The 18977-nt window shown below is 38.9% G+C and overlaps 1 pseudogene; it reads left to right on the top strand.

Moving 5' to 3' along the window:
• Window positions 1-13501: 13501 nt before the first annotated feature.
• LOC124250925 (vomeronasal type-1 receptor 90-like) lies at window positions 13502-16198 on the top strand (annotated as a pseudogene).
• Window positions 16199-18977: the final 2779 nt, after the last annotated feature.

The raw sequence follows: 18977 nt of genomic DNA, 5'->3' as shown, positions 1-18977 counted from the left end.
TCTTTCTTTATCACATTTAGATACTGCTATGTCTGGCTGCAGATGTTTAATGAGCTCAGTAATGGCCCCAGGGGAGTTACATAATATATACAACGTGTCATATTACCTTCTTAAAATCTAAAATTTTCTGTATTCTGCCACAAACACACGCAGATTTCCAGGTAAGAATGGAGAGGTTATATCATTAATTATTGATACTGGGAAAACTTCTGAGCTCTTCATATGTAAACTATAGCTAACCACCACCTTGCAGGAGTGAGAATGATAATGTATTCTCTTGCTGTTTTTTTAGGAGAATTAAATGGAAGCCAGAGTAGAAGTCAGGTTTGTTATACCCCAAATCTATGGTCTTTACCATTGAACTATAACCCCTCAGCTCCTTCCTCAGTGTCCCGACTGCAGTTTCTGTTACCTTCCAGTTAGAGGCCAAGAGATGATAGGGGAGGTTGTTAAGAATCCAATCATGTTACAACTCTCAGAAAACTCAAATAGATGGGAACCTAAGCAATTTAATAAAGGATGTCTGCAAGAAAACATACAGTTCACCTTATTTTAATGAGGAAAAAACTGGCAAAATCCAAACAAAGTCTGGAGTTCAGTTAATGTACCAATGTAAGTTTTTTACTATGGTAATGCAAAATGGTAAAAATGGGGAAAACTAAGTGAAGCATAAATAAGAAATCTCTGTACTACATAATCATATTTTCTATAAATTTAAGATTATTCCCAAATTAAGTTTTATTTAAAAGAATACTTGAAGGAACTCACAGCTACCAAAGCTGGGACAATTTTTAGAAAACAAATAATCATGACAGTATTGGATTATAATCCATAAAATAAAACAAATATTATGAGCTAATAGTATCTAAATAAATAATTTAACAAATAAATGAGGTGAAAGGACAGCTCTTCTTTAAAATAGAACTCCAATTAATAAATGTATAAGGAATGAAGAAAACAGAAAATTTACATAAGGCAAAAACAATAATAATAATTCTTGCAGGTAAGAACCATTGATGAGTGCTAAAAATTCATGCATGTAAGCATGCAGAAAAACAGGATCCAGTACATCCCATACCTGCTGACATGATGCTTCAAAGAAGACATGTGTGGGATTCTTCTGTGGGATTTTTGCCAAAAATGCATAACTTCAATCTAATCATGGACAAACACCAGACAGACACAAATTGAGGGAGATTCTACAAAATATTTGAAAACAATGATTTCATAAACATCAAGAGCCTGAAAGGTAAAGAAAGACAGAATTGGCACAGATTGGAGTAGACGAAGTAGCCATGACAAGCCATGAAATTCTGACACATGCTACAACATGGATGAAAATTGAAAACATTCTGCTAAGTGAAAGAAACAAGACACAAAAGGCAATATATTGTATGATCCTATTTCTATGAAATGTCCAGAATAGGCAAACCCATAGAGACAGATAATAGTTTCTCAGTTGCCAGTTGCCAGGGTGTGGGAGTGGTGGGAGGAAGTGAGAGTGACTACTGACATGCATGTTTCAAAGAACACTGTCAAAAAAGTGAAAAGACAACCCAAGGTGTAGTTGAAAATAGTTACAAACCATGTGTCTGATAATGCACTTGGGTCCGGGATATATAAAGAACTCTTACAATTCAACAATAAAAAAACAAATCAAACAATTTTTTAAATGGGAAAAGGACTGGAATAGACATTTCTCCAAAGAAGATATACGAAAGGCCAATAAGCATATGAAAAGAAGGTCAATTTCACTAGTAGTTAGGGAACAGTAAATCAAAAACAGAGCAGATACCTCTTCACAACGACTAGATTTGCTATCATAAGAATAAATGGGAAATAAATGTTGGCAAAGATGAGGGGAAATTTAAACTCTCACACATGGCTAATGTGAATGTGAAAAATTGTAGCTGCTTTATAAAACAGTTGGACAGTTCCTCAAAATATGAAACCTGGTTTTACCATATGACCCAGCAATTCCACTCCTAGCTATATAATCGTAAGAACTGAAAACAGGTCTTCTAACAAAATGTCTATATGGATGCTTACAGCAGAGTTATAGAAAATAGCCAAAAAATGGAAACAATTGAACTGTCCAACAAGTGATGAATGTAAAAATAAAATGTGGCACCATCCATACAATGCAATCTTATTCACAAATAAAAAGGAATGAAATATTGCTATAAGGTATATGGGTGGTTGTTTGCAACATTATATTAAGTCAAAGAAGCCAGTTACAAAAGATCATACATTATATGATTTCATTTATATGAAATGTCCAAAATAGGAAACTCTACAAAGACAAAAAGATTAATGGTTGAGGGACAGGAAATTTGAAGGAAAATGGGGATTCATTGCTAATGGATATGGGGTTTCTTTTTAGGTTATGAAAATTTTATCAAATTATTTTGGTGATAGTTGCACAACTCCACGAATATATTAAAATCCATTGAATTCTATACTTCAAATGGGTTGATTGAATTAGTAATTGTATTTCAGTGAATTATATTGTGTGATTAATCATATGGTATGTGAATTATATATCAATAAACTTGTTTTAAAAATTAATTAAGGAGCCAGCCCCTGTGGGCGAGTGGTTAAAGTTTCGTATGCTCCAATTCAGCAGTGTGGGTTTGTGGGTTCGGATCCAGGGCGTGGACCCGCTCCACTCATCAGCCATGCTGTGGAGGCATCTGTAGGGCCTGGGCCTTGCTTGCTCAGCAGAAACTCCCAGGCCAATTGCAACCACATGTCCTTCTGGCTCCCTTCGGGGAAGGCCGCCCAGCTACTGGGATTTGAAATGATCCGGGCCTGGCCAGCCTGGATCCTCCCTTATCCCACATGAAGAACATAGTGTCTTACAGGGACACAAAGCCCCTTCATGTGAGCTACTGTTCCTGGGAACGCTGGTCATACCAGGGACAGCCTTTTGGCAAGCATGCAGGCTTTGTTCCTCTGCCTACTTAAGCAAGCTTCTCTTAGGGGCAGTGGTGTGTGCACACTTCCGTCCAGCCAGCCGCCACTGGACACTCTCCCTGTAAGTAAGTCCCAGCAAACCTATATGTCTCGTTCGCAGTCTCCAGGTCATTTCCTTAGGCTCTCAGCATGATATCCCGCCACCCTAGCCGAGCTGGGCTTGCGGCCATACAGCATCCTACATGTAAAGCAGAGGGAGATTGGAACATATGTTCACTCAGTGACATCTTCCTCAAATAAAAAAAAAGAGGAAGATTGGCAACGGATGTTAGCTCAGGATGAATCTTCCTCAAAAAAAATAAAATCTTAAGAGACCATATGGAAAACGTCATGTGATATATTTGACAATTTAGAACAAATGGGCAAGTTTGTTTTATGCTTGAGGAAGATTCGCCCTGAGTTAACATCTGTGACAATCTCCCTGTATTTTGTATGTGGGTCGCTGCCACAACATGGCCACTGGTGAGTGGTGTAGTTCCATGCCCAGGATCCGAACCGGGGCTGCTGACATGAAGCACACTGAACTCAACCACCAGACTATAGGAAAGTCTTTTGAAAGACACAAACTACCAAAGTTCACTCAAGAAAAAATATACAGACTCAGGGGAGTGACGTCAGTAAAATAGCAGCACAGGAATTTCCTCTGCTCACCCCTCCCAAAAGACATTAATTTGAACAACTATCCACATATGTGGAAATACCTTGATAAGAGCCAAGGATTGCAGGTGAGGGATTACAGCACCTGGGTGAAGCAGAGAAAGAAGAAAGGACTCACTGAGGAGGGTAGGAAAGATAGATTCACACTCTCCCCACAACCTCTCACCCAAGCCCAGGCAGCCCAGTGCAGAGTCACCTTCCCCACAGAGGAAGAAGAGTAACATGGGTCTGGCTTCACTGAGGACCCCAGAGCGGCCCACCCCAGCACCAGGCTGACTCCTGTAGCCCTAGGTGGCTCCCCGCAGGCTCCCGCTGACCCTATCCCCCAAGCTCACCCAGGCTGCTGCTGGGCTCCTGTGAACCAAAATCCCATCTTACCCTGGCACCTGCCTACTCCAATGGCCCCAGACACTCTCACAGCCCCAGGTGGCCTCACAAACAGGACTCCCAAAGGGCTCCCACAAACCCAGATCATTGCTCACCCCAGTTCCTGCCTACTCCAGCAACCCAGACAGTTTGCTTGACCCCAGGAAGCTTCCATGGCAGGGCTCCTGTGGACTCCCAGGAAACAAGGCCCCTGTCTCACCCTGGTGCCTGCCATCACTAGGGGCCCCAGGCAGCTTCCACAGCACCAGGCTTCCAGTGGAATCCTGCAGACCAAGGCCCCCATTTCAACCCAGTGCCTTCCTGCCCCAATGGTCCCAGGCAGCCCCTGTGGTCCCAGGCAGCATCCTTGGCACCAGGATCCCAGCTCACTCCACTGCCTGCCAGCTAGAGCAGCCCCAGGCAGCTCCTGTAGACCCAGGTGGCTTCCACAACACATGACTTCTGGCAGGCTCCCATGAACCTAAACTACCATCTTGCCCCTGAACCTGCTACCTCTAGCAGCCCCAGGAAGCTCCTGCAGCCTCAAGCTCCTGGTGGACTCCTGCAAGCCCAAGCCCCTGGTTCACCCTGGTGCCTGCCAACTCCACTGGCCCCAGGTAGTTCCCATGGCTGGATGAGGCTTCACAGGCTCCAGGCTCTGAGAGGGCCTTACAAACTAGGCTCCTAGCCCACCTGGGCACAAGCCAACTCCAGGAGCCCCAGAAGGCTCAGTGGCCACAGGTGGGCCTGTGGAGCCAGGCAGGTTCCTTGGCTCCAGGTTCCTTGAAGGCTTCAATGAACTCAGGCCCCTGATCCACTCCAGTGCCTGCTGACAGCCAAGGAAACAAGCAGTTCCAGTGGCCCCAGGTTTCCAGTCCACACCGGCACCAGCTGATTCCCATGGCATGAGGCCATCAGGTAGGCTCCCATGAACCCACATTCCTGGTTCACCTCAGCACGAGCTGGTTCCTGTAGCTACAAGCTGCTCCCAGCTAGCTCCTGAAAACCCAGGCTCTGGGGACATCCCAGCATCAGCCAGCACCCACAAGCCCTACATGACTCCTGTGGCCTCAGGCTCCCAATAAAAGCCTGTGAACCTAGGCTCCAGAGGGGCATCTGTGAACCCAGGGCCACAGTGGAGCCCAATGCCAGGATGAGTACCAATGTCACAGGCTTTCAACTCACCTCAGCACCAGGCTGCCCAACGACTCAAACAGCAAGCCCACTCATGGACACAACCAGACCACCCACCTAGAATCTTTGGAAGGTTTTGCCTGTCAAAGCCAGTTTGTAAAGACTGGAAGAGGCGCCTATGTTCTCAAATGGACAGACACCATCACAAGGCCACAAGGATCATGAACTATCAAGGAAATATGACACCACCAAGAGAAACTAATAAAAGTCCAAAGACTGACCCTAAAGAAATGGAGAGCTATGAACTGTCTGATAAAGAACTCAGAATAATCCTCAGTGAACTACAAGAAAACAGGCAGTTAACGAAATGAAATTAGGAACATAATGCATGAACAAAATGAGAAGTTCAACAAAGAAATAGGAACCATTAAAAAAATCAAGCAGAAGCCCTAGAGTTGAAGACTATATTGACTGAACTCAAGAATTCAATCGAGAGCTTTCAAGCAGACTCAACCAAATAAAAGAAAAAAAAATAGTGAACTAGAAGACAGGCCACTTGAAATCATACAGTCAGAGGATCAAAAGGAAAAAAGAATGAAAAAGACTGAAGAAAACCTACACAATTTATGGGACACCATTAGAAGAAACAATCTATGCATTATTGGAGCCCCAGAAGAAGAAAAGAGGGAGAAAGCAGCAGAACGTTTATTTAAAGGAATAATGGCTGAGAACTTCCCAAATCTAGGGAGATTTAGATATCCAAGTCTATGAAACTAATAAGTAACTCCAAAAGTTGAACCAAAAATTATATTCTCTAAGACACATTATAATAAAACTATCTAGAATCAAAGACAAAACTGAATTTTAAAAGCAGCAAGAGAAGAAAAGAATTCTCACGTGTAAGTGAACCTCAGAAGGCTATCAGTGAATTTCTCAACAGAAACTCTTGCAAGCCAAGAGACAGTGGGATGATCTATTCAAGTGCTAAAAGAAAAAAGAAAAACCTGCCAACCAAGAATAGGTTACCCAACAAAGTTGTCTTTCAGGAATGAAGGAGAGATAAAGACCTTCCCAAACAAACAAAAGCTGAGGGAGTTTATCACCACCAGACCGCTTTACAAGAAATGCTGAAAGGAATTCTTCAAACGGAAATGAGAGCACACTAATTATTAACAAGAAAGCATATGAAAATGAAAAACATACTGATAAAGGTAAGTATATAGTCAAGTTCAGAATATTTTAATACTGTGATATGGTGGTGTGTTAATCATTTAACTATAGTATAAAGGTTTAAAGGACAAACTGTTAAGAATAACGATAGCTACAATAATTTGTTAATGGATATAAAATATAAATAAAATGAAATAAATTATGACCTCAAAAGCATGAATTATGAGAGGGTGGTAAAAGAGTAGAGTTTTTCTATGCAACTGAAGTTAGGTTTTTATCACAGTAAAATAGATGGTTATATCTATCAAATGTTCTAGGTATGTCTCGTGGTAACCACAAAGCAAAAACCTACAGTAGATTCACGAAAGAAAAAGAGAATAGAATCAGAGTACCACTATGGAAAATCATCAAACCACAAGAAAGACAGCAAAAGAAGAAGAAAGAAACAGGGAAGTAAAAAACAGCCAGAAAACAATTAATAAGATTGCATAAGTCCTAATCTATCAATAATTACTTTATGTGTAAATGGACTAAATTCTCCAATCAAAAGGCATAGTGTCTGCGTGGATTAGAAAACAAGACCCAAGTATATGTTGCCTACCAGAGACTCACTTTAGCTTTAACAACACACATAGGCTCAAAGTGAAGGATGGAAAAAGATATTCTATGCAAATGGAAACCAAAAGAGAGTAGGAGTAGCTATAATTATATCAGACAAAATAGATTTTAAGCCAAAAAATGTAACAATGGGAAAAGAGGTCATTATATAGTGAGAAAGGGGTCAATTCATGAAAAGGATATAAAAATTGCTAATATATATGCACCCAATATCAGACCACCAAAATACATTAAGCAAATACTAATAGGTCTGAAGAGAGAAACACACAATAATACAATTATAAGGGGACTTCAATACCCTACTTTCATCCAGACAGAATATTAACAAGGAAACACTGTACCTTAGACCAAAAGGACATTACAGAACAATCCACCCAACAGCAGCAGAAGACAGATTTTTCTCAAGTGCATATGAAACATTATCCAGGATAGATCATTTAATAGCTGACAAAACAAGTCTTAGCAAATTGAAGAAGGTCAAAATCATACCAAGTATCTTTTCCAGTCACAATGGTATGAAACTGAAGTCAATGACAGGTAGAACACGGGAAAATTCACAAATGTGTGGAATTTAACCAGCACACTCCTGAAAAACCAATGGGTCATAGAAGAAATCAAAGGGGAAATCAAAAAATACCTTGAAACAAGTGAAAATGGAAATACAAGATACCAAACCCCATGTGACACAGGAAAAGCAGTTCTGGAAAGACTTGAACAGACACTTCACAAGACAAGCATATGGTTAGCTAATAAACTCATGAAAAAATTGCTCATTTTCTCTTTAGAGAAATGTAATAAGTACTCTACTAATATACTTTTACACATTCATTAGTATATAGAAAATTACAGAGCAAACAACAAAAATTTGGCAAGAATGTTAATCAACTAGAAGTCGAATATTGCTGGGAACGTAACATGATACAATGACTGGAAAGTTTCCTCAGTTTCTTATTGAGTGAAACATACACGTATTTTTACTCAGCAATTCCACACTTACATATTTATCCAAGAGAAATGAAAAAAACATGACCACAAAAAAGACTTGTACATGAATGTTCATAGCAGAATTCATGGCAGACAAAAATTGGAATGACCCAAATGTCCTTTAAGAAGTGAATGCATGAACAAATTGCGGTCTTTTATTTCAGTGGAATACTACTCAAGAATCAAAGTGAAAGAACTACTTATACACACTTTAAATGAACAATTTTCACAGATATTGTTATGGTTAGCAAAAGAAGCCAGAGACAGAACAGTAAATACTACCTGACTTCATTTATATGTTCTAGGAAAGTAAAACTAAGATGAAGGAAAAATCAGAATAGTGGTGCATAGTGGTATGTAGCTTTTTTGTTTTCCTGAGCATTTTACTTTCCTTTCTTTAAAGTTCTTTGAATGGGCAGAAATTGTGTCTTCTTCTGTCTCCTTTCCTAATTAACTTAATTGAAAAACAAATAATTTGAGAATCACTCCAGATTAGATTGTGTTGGATTCTTGCTTTACAGAATGTTCTCATTAAAGTCTGGAATTCCTCTATGCAGAGAACCCTCTGGTCAGCACCACCGTGGCCCATCGTGATTCCTCATTTGTGGCCCTGGAGGGATAAGGAATCCGATTTCTCGATACTTCAGTCACAAAATGCAGAAGGTTCCCAGCTCTTTGAAGAGATGTGTATTCCATCTCAGAAAGGATTTGGGGTCAAAAATATGCATGGGATGCATATTTCTATCACATTATGGGGCCATTTTAGGAATTCCTGGAAAATGAAAAGAAATTGGCCCCAAGGGGGTGTTGCTGCTTTCAACTATGGCCATAAGGGATATTTTTATATTTTATTTAACCTGAGAGCTTGAAATCTGAAACTGATAGAATAGAAATCATGGCATACATGGGCAATAGTACCCAGAAGACATATGTTCCATCTGAGACTCGACCTAGGGCTGAGGGTACCCATCACACACTGTGGGCGGAGGACACTCAGAGCCACCGTTACTCACCCGAGGAGCCAGGAATCTCTAACCCCAGAGTAGTGGCATTACCAAGTATCAGATGGGATTTACTAATTTGCTCTTAGAATCAAGATGAGAGAACTTGGTATTGTCTACCATGATTTTGACCCTTCTGGTCCCTCCGCACAGATGTGGCAGGAGAACTGATGGAAAAGTTTTGAGCACAGCTCTTCTCAGATTGTTATTTTCCAGGAGAGAATAAAATAAAGTTAAGAGACAGGTAAAACGCTCCATTGGGAATGCCATGGTTCTGTCCTCCCCAGCCGGGTCTTGTCACCTGTCTATAGACACTAAAATTACAGGCCTGAAGACAGATGAGCTAATGACATCCCTGCCTTTAAAGTGGGCGGCTTCTTCTCACTTGCACAGATCACCCAACACATCCATCTGGTAAGCGCCTCTTTATTCCACAGATGTAGAAGTGTGGTGGGTGGGGCCCCTGAGGAGGTCTTAGAAGGAGGCAATTGGGTCTAAGAGTGAGGCTTTTTGATACTCAGGTTAGCCATCCAGCTCTAACAACCCTTCGCAGCTCAGAGGATCATTTCTCTAGAATGCAATGGGGATATTTCTTAATATGTTTACATTTTAATTTGGTGACACAAAAATTCGTTGATTTTCATGTGAATGTTCAATTAACTTTAGGTGCCCTATCATTTCTCTGAATAAAATGACTTTTATTTACTTGCTATACAAGTTTTGAAGGTACATATTATTATATGATTTACTCATTTTAGACTAAAATTTTACTAATTCCTATTTGTACTCATCTTGAAACAGATACCTTTTAGCTCTGGTTTTTAATTAAATGTACTCAGTTTTGCTTCTCTGCATCTCAGTTAGAAATACTATTAAGAAGCATCTTCTGTAGTTTGCGTAATCAAAACAAATTTTAGATTCTTTAGAAGTAAATAAGGTTATTTGTTCAAAAAATATCTTAGAGAGTTTAGCCTCACTTTACTACAAACTATTTATCAGTATTCTCTCAAGAGAATGTTTTTTGTCCCAGTTAATCTCTTAAATTTCACAATAACGTTGTCAGCACTTAAGCCTGTGCTCCAGCAGTTCAGAAATTTCAAGTCAGAGAAAAATGAAAATGAGGCTGAAATTATATTAAAATAAAGAAAACGCTGATACCAATAAAAATTTCACCTGCCTCTCTAGGAATTTAATCTCCCAGAAACTGGAGCGGAGAAAGACTATTTATGTCCTTTTATCTTTTCTCCATATAGTACTCATTTTAAAAATACACCTTCCTCTTTCATTGATAATAGATATGTCAGAACACACTTCATTAGGAGAAAAATTATGACCCTGATCTCTGTCTGGGTTTTAGATTTTTTTTCCACAAGTGTATCTTATCATGCACTTATTATAAACAGATAAATGTGAACTAACCTTTTTCCTTGTTATGAAAATACAAAGACTGTGATGATAAGTAAAGTGAAGCAGTTTAACAAGAAAGCCAAATGCTCTCACTTTGTTACTGGGTTGGTTGTGGAAACTTTCAAATGCAGGACTGTTTGGACTTTTGAAAATGAACGCTCAGATTTCCGTGTAACATTTCTTACTCTACTATTTTTTGTTTTATTTTCTTCTCCCCTAACTTTCTCAATAGGCTTTCTTTCCTCTTTCACAAAGTGGCCTCTCCAAATGTGGCCCACTTTGGAATTTTCTTCCACTTTATTTACTCTGTGATATATGTCATTATATTCAGAATTTCAAGTGTCTCCGAGAGCGGCTAGTTTTCTCCACTATGTAAAATGAGATTTTGTGCCTGGTACATAGGTAAGTCAGGTACCAGCTCAGCATCAACCACCCCTAAGAGGCTTATTTGAGGAAAGTCTACCTAGATCATCCTGCTGATGGCAAAGAGTTTATTTTCTTGCACTCTGATCTGAATAGTGGTGTGCAACTGAGATAATGAACCACAGCTACGAGAGACACAATAGTACAATCTGTCTTACTTTGTTTTTATGAAATGGTAACAATCACCAGAATGCTTTCTAATAAAAGTAGTATATTAGCACAGATAGCTATCTACTTTTATTTATAGTATTTACAAACAAATCAAAATGTGTTTTTGTGGATGTGCATACTTCATTGATACAGTTGTGTGTGGTCCACAAAATTTAGAGACAACCAGATGATTACAGTCTTATTTGCTGGCACTCCATAGAGGAAATATAAGTGGATGCTTGTGAATGCATCAAATTGTGTCACTCTCCTTGATTGATGCTCAGGGAAAAGGAGCTGCACTTTTCCTGCTCTTACTGTGGAGTTTCTCCTATAGAAAATTAAGGTGGGTGTTAAGGTGGTTAAAGCAATGATTACCAAACCATGACTTCCTAAATATTATCGCAAATTCATGGCATCTGCACACTCCTGCCTTTCTATAAACACCTGTGCTTCTAAGGCAGCATTCCCCTACATAATGCTGAAAATAATGTAGTTCTATGCCCTCAATTTACAGATGATTAAAACATGCTACTTGATTATTTTTGCTGTGTTATGTATTTGTAAGGCTCTATATGTTTAGAATGAATTAAAGCAAAGCCTGTATTTCACAGGAATTACACACAAAAAGACAAATTTACAATTTTTATTTTGTTTTATATAATTCTTTCAAAATTTTATCTTTTAAAATTATTACCTATCTATTTAATGTAGTGTTTTAAAAATATTATCAGCATATATTTCAAAATTTACATGAAACAGATGTACAGGAAATAGGTATATGTCATAAGTACATAAAAGACACCAAGATTATTTAGGGCTATGTGCTTAATTATAGCTGTGACTATGAAACTCACAGACAGCTGGAAAATTACGCTAATATTTTCCTCTTATGTCTTGGGATATGTCACAGAGGCAAACCCTAGTTTGCTGAGTGGGTGAATGGAGAAAACTGTATCACTTTACTTGAAAAAGTTAAATTAAATTAATTTTTTCTCATGCTATTATGGAATTTCTATTCTAGTAAATAAAAAATTTGCTAAGGTTTTATACCAAATACTAACTTTGGCATTGAGTTCTTAAGTGTGATCCCAAGTTCATGAATCATAAACCGTTCGGATTCCCTCTTGGTAAGTTGCGGTATACAACCACATGTAAGGACCTGTGAAAATAATTTAGCCTTACAGTCTTGATTTACGGATGGTAAATCAATGAAAACAAGTTTATGGACCCATTTTACAATGTTATGTATCTCGTATTTGTAAGGTTTAAATTGAAGTAAAAATCTTCATTCTATGGGGAATAAATTCCACAAGGAAGTCATCACCAAAGTCTCTAGTATAAATTTTACACTTGGGTCGTGTGACTCTAGAGAAATACCTTGCTTACTTGAAGGAGACTCATGCTCAAACTCCCATGGAAAAACTTGGTTCCGAGTGAGATGGACACCAGTATTCTAATTAAAGTCTTTAAAGGGAAAAACTAAGAATCTATTTAAATCGTGGTTATGTCCACCACTCTGGTACCAAATGCCAAAATTGGAGAGAAAGAACTTCGGGGATGTGTTCCTGTGCGTGATTGATAACTTGACTCCACTCACTTAAAGTAGTTTATTTCTGGCTTGATAATGAAAAATATGTAAGATGTGAATTTTTCTTGGGGGATTTAGAGAAAAAAGTAAAATTCCATCAGAGTCCTATGAACAGAGATTGTTAAAATGATCTATATTTTGGTAATTGTTTCTCCTCTCTCTTTATGCAGGGGCAGAGCTAGGAAATTATTGGGAGAACTGCATCAACTCTCCCAATTCACACGTATGCGGAACTAAATAATAATAAAAACAATAGCTAACATTTCCATAGAGATCCCCATGCATCAGGCGCTCTTCTCTGTTTGGGACATTTACTTACTTGGTCTATCCTCATAATATCTGCAGAATGTAGGTAATATGGTTATCAGATTTTACACATGACAGCACTGAGGCTCAGATGTGTTAAAGTGACCGCTCAGGGTCACAGTAATAAATATCAGATCACACACGTAAATTCAAGCAGCCTACCTTCAGAGTACATACTTATCAACATTGAGTCTTTATGTATTAAAACAATCTGATCTGGCAATAAACAAGTCAGAATAAAGACAGAACTGAGATAATGTAACTGTGTACATGGCTATCTTGTTGACACTATTTGCTTGGGAGGGTCTCATTTCCACTTTTATTCAATTCTTCTCACTCTGATTCAAGAAAAATTATTGAGTTCTTATCATGTACCCAGCATTTCACCAGGCTTCTGTAGACACAAAGGCAAATTGGCTATTTTTACTATAGAGGAAAACTGGGGTACAATGTGAGCCTAGCAATGGGATATACAATCCAGTGAAGACTGGGAAGTGGTGGAACCAGGGAAGTAACAGGGATGGCTTTCAGGAGGGTGGTAAAATAGTCTTGTGCATGGAAGCGTAGAAAAGAATGCATTTGGATTATTCCACCTATTTTGATGATGGCAATTGTGCTGGTTGAGTTGATGACATTGTTCATATTTGTGATAAAGAAAGAGTTTTTCTTGAGTTTCTCCTCAGGCATTTATTACATGCTTATCCTCCCCCCCCCCCAAAAGATGAATAAAAATAACAGACTTTCCAGTTTCATTGACATAAGGAATATCTTTATCTCTGAATTTGGAATTGGAATCACAGCCAACACCATCCTTCTTCTCTTCCACATCCACACATTCCTTCTCAAGCAGACTCAAGCCCACTGACCTACCCATTGTTCACTTCACCATAATCCACATAGTCATGGTATTAACCATGGGGTTCATGGCTACAGACATCTTTGGGTCTCAGAAAATGTGGGGTGACATCAAATGTAAATCAATCCTCTACTTGTACAGGTTGATGAGGGACCTGTCCATTGGTACCACCTGCCTGATGAGTGTCACCCAGACTATCACGCTGAGCCCCAGAGGCTCCTGTTTGGCTTAGCTCCAACATAAATCCTCACATCACAACCTGTGTTACATTCTCTTCCCATGGATTTTTAAAATGTCCATTAGTAGTCACTTCTTAATTTCCACTGTTGCCACCTCTAATGTGACCTTGGCCCAAATTTTGTGTCACTGAGCCTTGCTCACTTTGGCCTGTGAGTTGCTTCTTTGGATACATATTTTCTACACTGGGGATATTCTGGGATGTCTGTCAGATGGGGCTTATGGCCCTCTCAAGTGGATACATGGTGGTTCTCTTGTCCAGGCATAAGAGGCTGTCCAAGCATCTTCACAGAACCAACCTTTCTCCAAAAGCATCCCTAGAAGAAAGGGCCACCCACACCATTCTGTTGCTCATGAGTTTCTTTGTGGTCATGTACGTTTTGGACCACATTTTCTCCTCCTCCTCCTCAAGAATGATGTGGAACAATGACCCTGTGCATCTGTGTCTCCAGAAGCTTCTGGGAAATGATCAATACCAAAACAACGAATCAAGTCCTTAAAATCCATGTGGGTGGAAGGACTGTAAATGTATAACTATTCTGAGATGGACAGCTTCTTTAAAAGATAAGCCAATGTACTAACTTCACAATGATTAATCATGATGTACAGGGTATGCTCTCTGGGTTAGCTGAAACATATGGAGTTATGCTTTTTCTGTTAAACCTATTTACTTTGATACATGTAGCTCACAGTGGTAATAGAAATCATTTCTTCCTGATGAAAAGAAACAGAAGGGGCCTTGAGGGATAGCGGATTTAGGAGGATTCCCTAAGAGAGGAAACAAGAGAAGGGTTCCCTAATCCTGTCTATGTCCCTGCAGGAGTCCTAACTCCTGAACCCAGACCAAGAGAGCTGAGATTTGAAACCTATAGAGAAGATGAAACAGAAATTACAGACTGAAAATAGCTGGGTTCATCATTCTCTAAAACAAAACATCAATCTTATCCAGATCATTATAACAGGATTGAGAACACAGCATAATATTCAGAAAGTCCAAGAAACATGCAAAATTACTACCATACAAAGAACGAAGAATATGTGACCAAGTCTAAGCGATAGATACATTCAACAGATGTCAAACCCAAGTTAATACAGATGTTAAAAATTATCAGGGATTTAAGGAAGTTGTTAGGACTATGCTCTATAAAGTAAAGGAAATAACCAAAAAAGGAAGGCAAAGATAATATTTCTCAACAGAGAAATAAAAATTATTAAAAAAAAAATAACCAAATGGAAATGTTAGAAATAGAAACTGCGATATGCCTGAATTAAAATCTCCCTGATTGAGTTAATGGCAGAATGGAGACAACATGGGAAAGAGTCAGCAGATTTCACAATAGACCCATAGAGGAAGAGAGAGAAATGCAACTGAATGAAATGGACAGAGTTTCAAGGATCTGTCAGACAATATGAAAAGCTCTAAAATATATGTATTTGGTATCACAATGCGAGAGGGGAAAGATTGGGGAGGGAAAATAATTTAAAAATGTAATGGTCATAAAACTACATAAATGTGATGAAAGACAAGACTTACCAATTTGGAATTTCAGCAAAACCCAAATGAGAAGAATTCAAAGGAAACCATGCCTAGACACCATAACAAGACTGCTAAACCCCAAAATATAAACCCCTTGAAAATGACTGCAGACAAAGGATCCATTACATATGAGGAAACATGACTTGAAAAGTCACGGATTTCTCATCAGAAAAATGGATGTAGTGGCGTCAGCAAAATGGCAGAGTGAGCAGTTTTCCTTGTCTCTCCCCCTTCGAATCTACAACTAATTGGACATTCATCGGTCAACAAAGGGTATCCACACAGCATCTCAGGATGCCTGAGAGACCTGTGCTGCTATACATCAGAAGGCAGACGGACTTCCCCCCAGGAGGAGGTGGAGATAGGTGAAAACTCTCTGACCCCCGACCCCTGGACAGCCTAGTACCTGCAAGTGACTTTCTTCCAGCGGATATGCTCACAGTATCGCCACACACAAAGGGCAGGTGTGTGCGGGTATCAGCGTAGCAAAAGTGGAAACAGCTGACAAGGGACCCCACAGGACCACTGTGACTATGAGGAGGAGCACAGGTCCGGGCAGCAACAGCTGACAGGGATCCTGGTCAGTGCAGATTAGTAAACAGCCCCCGACACTGACTCCAGTAGAAGCAAGTGGAAGCAGTAACTAAATTCTGTCTCTATGCGGAGGCACAAATCCACACCATCAAGCAGTACGAAAAAATATATTAAATCTCCAGAACAAAAGGAAAATGAGAAGTACCCAGAAAACAATCCCAAAGACAATGAAATCTATAACCTAAATGACAATGAATTCAAAACAGCCATCATTAAAAAACTCAATGAGTTAAAAGAGAATACAGATAGACAACTCAACGAGTTCAGGAGCTATGTCACGAAAGGGCTTGATACCATAAAGAAGTACCAATCAGAAATACTGGAGATGAAGAACACAATGGAGGAGATTAAGAAAAATCTGGACTCTCTGAACAGTAGGGTCGATAATATGGAGGACAGAATTAGCAATTTGGAGGATAGGAATATAGAAATTCTGCACATAGAGGAGGAGGGAGAACTAAGACTAAAAAGAAATGAAGAAACTCTTTGAGAGTTATCCAACTCAATTAGGAGATGCAACGTAAGGATTATAGGCATCCCAGAGGGACAAGAGAAGGAGAAGGGGGCAGAATGCCTGTTCAAAGAAATAATGGCTGAGAACTTTCCAAACCTGGGGAGAGAGATGGAACTCCATGTGACAGAAGGGAATAGATCTCCAAACTTTATCAATGTTAAAAGACCAACCCCAGGGCATATAGGGTGAAGCTTGCAAAAGTCAATGACAAAGAGAAAATACTAAGAGCAGCAAGGCAGAAGAAAATAACCTACAAAGGAACCCCCATAAGGCTGTCAGCAGATTTCTCAGCAGATACCTTACAGGCTAGAAGAGAGTGGAATGAAATATTCAAAACTCTGAAGGAGAAAAACTTTCAGCCAAGAATACTCTATCCAGCGAAAATATCCTTCAAATATGATGGAGAAATAAAAACCTTCCCAGATAAACAAAAGTTAAGGGAATTCATTGCCACAAGACCTCCCCTACAAGAAATGCTCAGGAAGACCCTCACACCAGAAAAAAGAAAAAAAGGAAAGGGGTTACAAAACCCAGAGCAAAGGAGATAAGTAGAAAGACAAAATCAGAAAGTCGCAGCTCTCCATCAGAACAGGTTAGTAAAAGTTAAGTATAACATTAAAGATAAAAGGAAGGGAAACACCAAGAAAAAATATAATCTTGTCACTTTAACCACAAACTCACAAAACAAGAAGGAAGAAAGAAAAAAACCTGACAATAACAACCTAGAAGGGGAAGAGGAAAAGGATGGAACGTCTTAATCTAAGAAAATAAGAGGCTATCAGAAAATGGACTATCTCATCTATGAGATATTTTATACAAACTGCTTGGTAACCACTAAACAAATAACAAGAATAAATACACAAATTGCAAATAAGAAGAAAACCAATATAGAAATGTACCTACCTGACGTAGTAGTCCAAAAATCACGGGGCGAGAAACAAAGGAAATGCAAAAGAACCAGAACACAAGTGATAAAATGGCAGCATTAGGCCCCTGCATTTCAATAATCACTCTAAATGTAAACAGATTGAACTCTCCAATCAAAAGACACAGAGTGGCAGGATGGATTAAAGAACAAGACTCAACAATATGCTGCCTCCAGGAAACACACCTCAGCCCCAAAGACAAACACAGACTCAGAGTGAAGGGATGGAAGACAATACTCCAAGCTAATAATGAACATAAGAAAGCAGGTGTCACCATACTTGTATCAGACAAAGTAGACTTCAAAGCAAAACAGATAAAGCAAGACAAAGAGGGGCAGTTTATAATGATGAAAGGGACGTTTAATCAAGATGATATAACACTTATAAATATATACACACCCAAAAGGGGAGCACCAAAATTTGTAAAGCAACTATTAACAAAACTAAAAGGAGACATCAACAACAATACAATAATAGTAGGGGACCTCAACACCCCATTAACACCAAAGGATTGATCATCCAGACAGAAAGTCAACAAGGAAATTATAGAATTAAGTGGAAAACTAGACAAGATGGACTTAATAGATATATATAGAACACTCCATCCAAAACCAGCAGGCTACACATTCTTCTCAAGCATGCATGGAACATTCTCAAGGATAGACCATACCTTGGGAAACAAAGCAAGCCTCAATAAATGCAAGAGGGTTAAAATAATATCAAGCATCTTTTCTGATCATAATGCTATGAAACTAGAAATCAACTACAGGAATAAAGCTGGGAAAGGGGCAAAAACGTGGAGACTAAACAACAGCTACTGAACAAACAATGGATTATTGAAGAAATTAAAGAAGAAATCAAATGTTATCTGGAGACAAATGAAAATGAAAACACGCCATACCAACTCATTTGGGATGCAGCAAAAGCGGTCCTAAGAGGGAAATTCATTGCAATACAGGCTCACCTCAATAAATAAGAACAATCTCAGATAAGCAATCTCAAACGACACCTAACAGAATTAGAAAAAGAACAAACTAAGCCCAAAGTGAGTAGAAGAAGAAAAATAATAAAAATTCAAGCAGAAATACACAATATTGAAACAAAAAAGACAGTAGAAAGGATCAATGAAATGAAGAGTTGGTTCTTTGAAAAAATAAACAAAATTGACAAACCCTTAGCCAGGCTCACCAAGAAAAAAAGAGGGAAGACTCAAATAAATAAAATTAGAAATGAGAGAGGAGAAATCACAACGGCTACCACAGAAATACAAAGGATCATAAGAGAATACTATGCAACACTATATGCCAACAAATTTGACAACCTAGAAGAAATGGACAAATTCTTAGACTCTTACAACCTCCCAAAACTGAAGCAGGAAGAAATGGAGAATCTGAATAAACCAAACACAAGTAAAGAAATCGAAACAGTAATCAAAAATCTCCCCAAAAATAAAAGTCCAGGACCAGACGGCTTCTCTGGAGAATTCTACCAAATATTCAAAGAAGATTTAATACCTATCCTTCTCAAACTATT

The sequence above is a fragment of the Equus quagga genome, chromosome 1, assembly GCF_021613505.1.
Source record: "Equus quagga isolate Etosha38 chromosome 1, UCLA_HA_Equagga_1.0, whole genome shotgun sequence".
Classification (NCBI taxonomy): Eukaryota; Metazoa; Chordata; class Mammalia; order Perissodactyla; family Equidae; genus Equus; species Equus quagga.
Note: the sequence above shows the minus strand (reverse complement) of the source record. Positions and strands in the feature narration are given on the sequence as shown.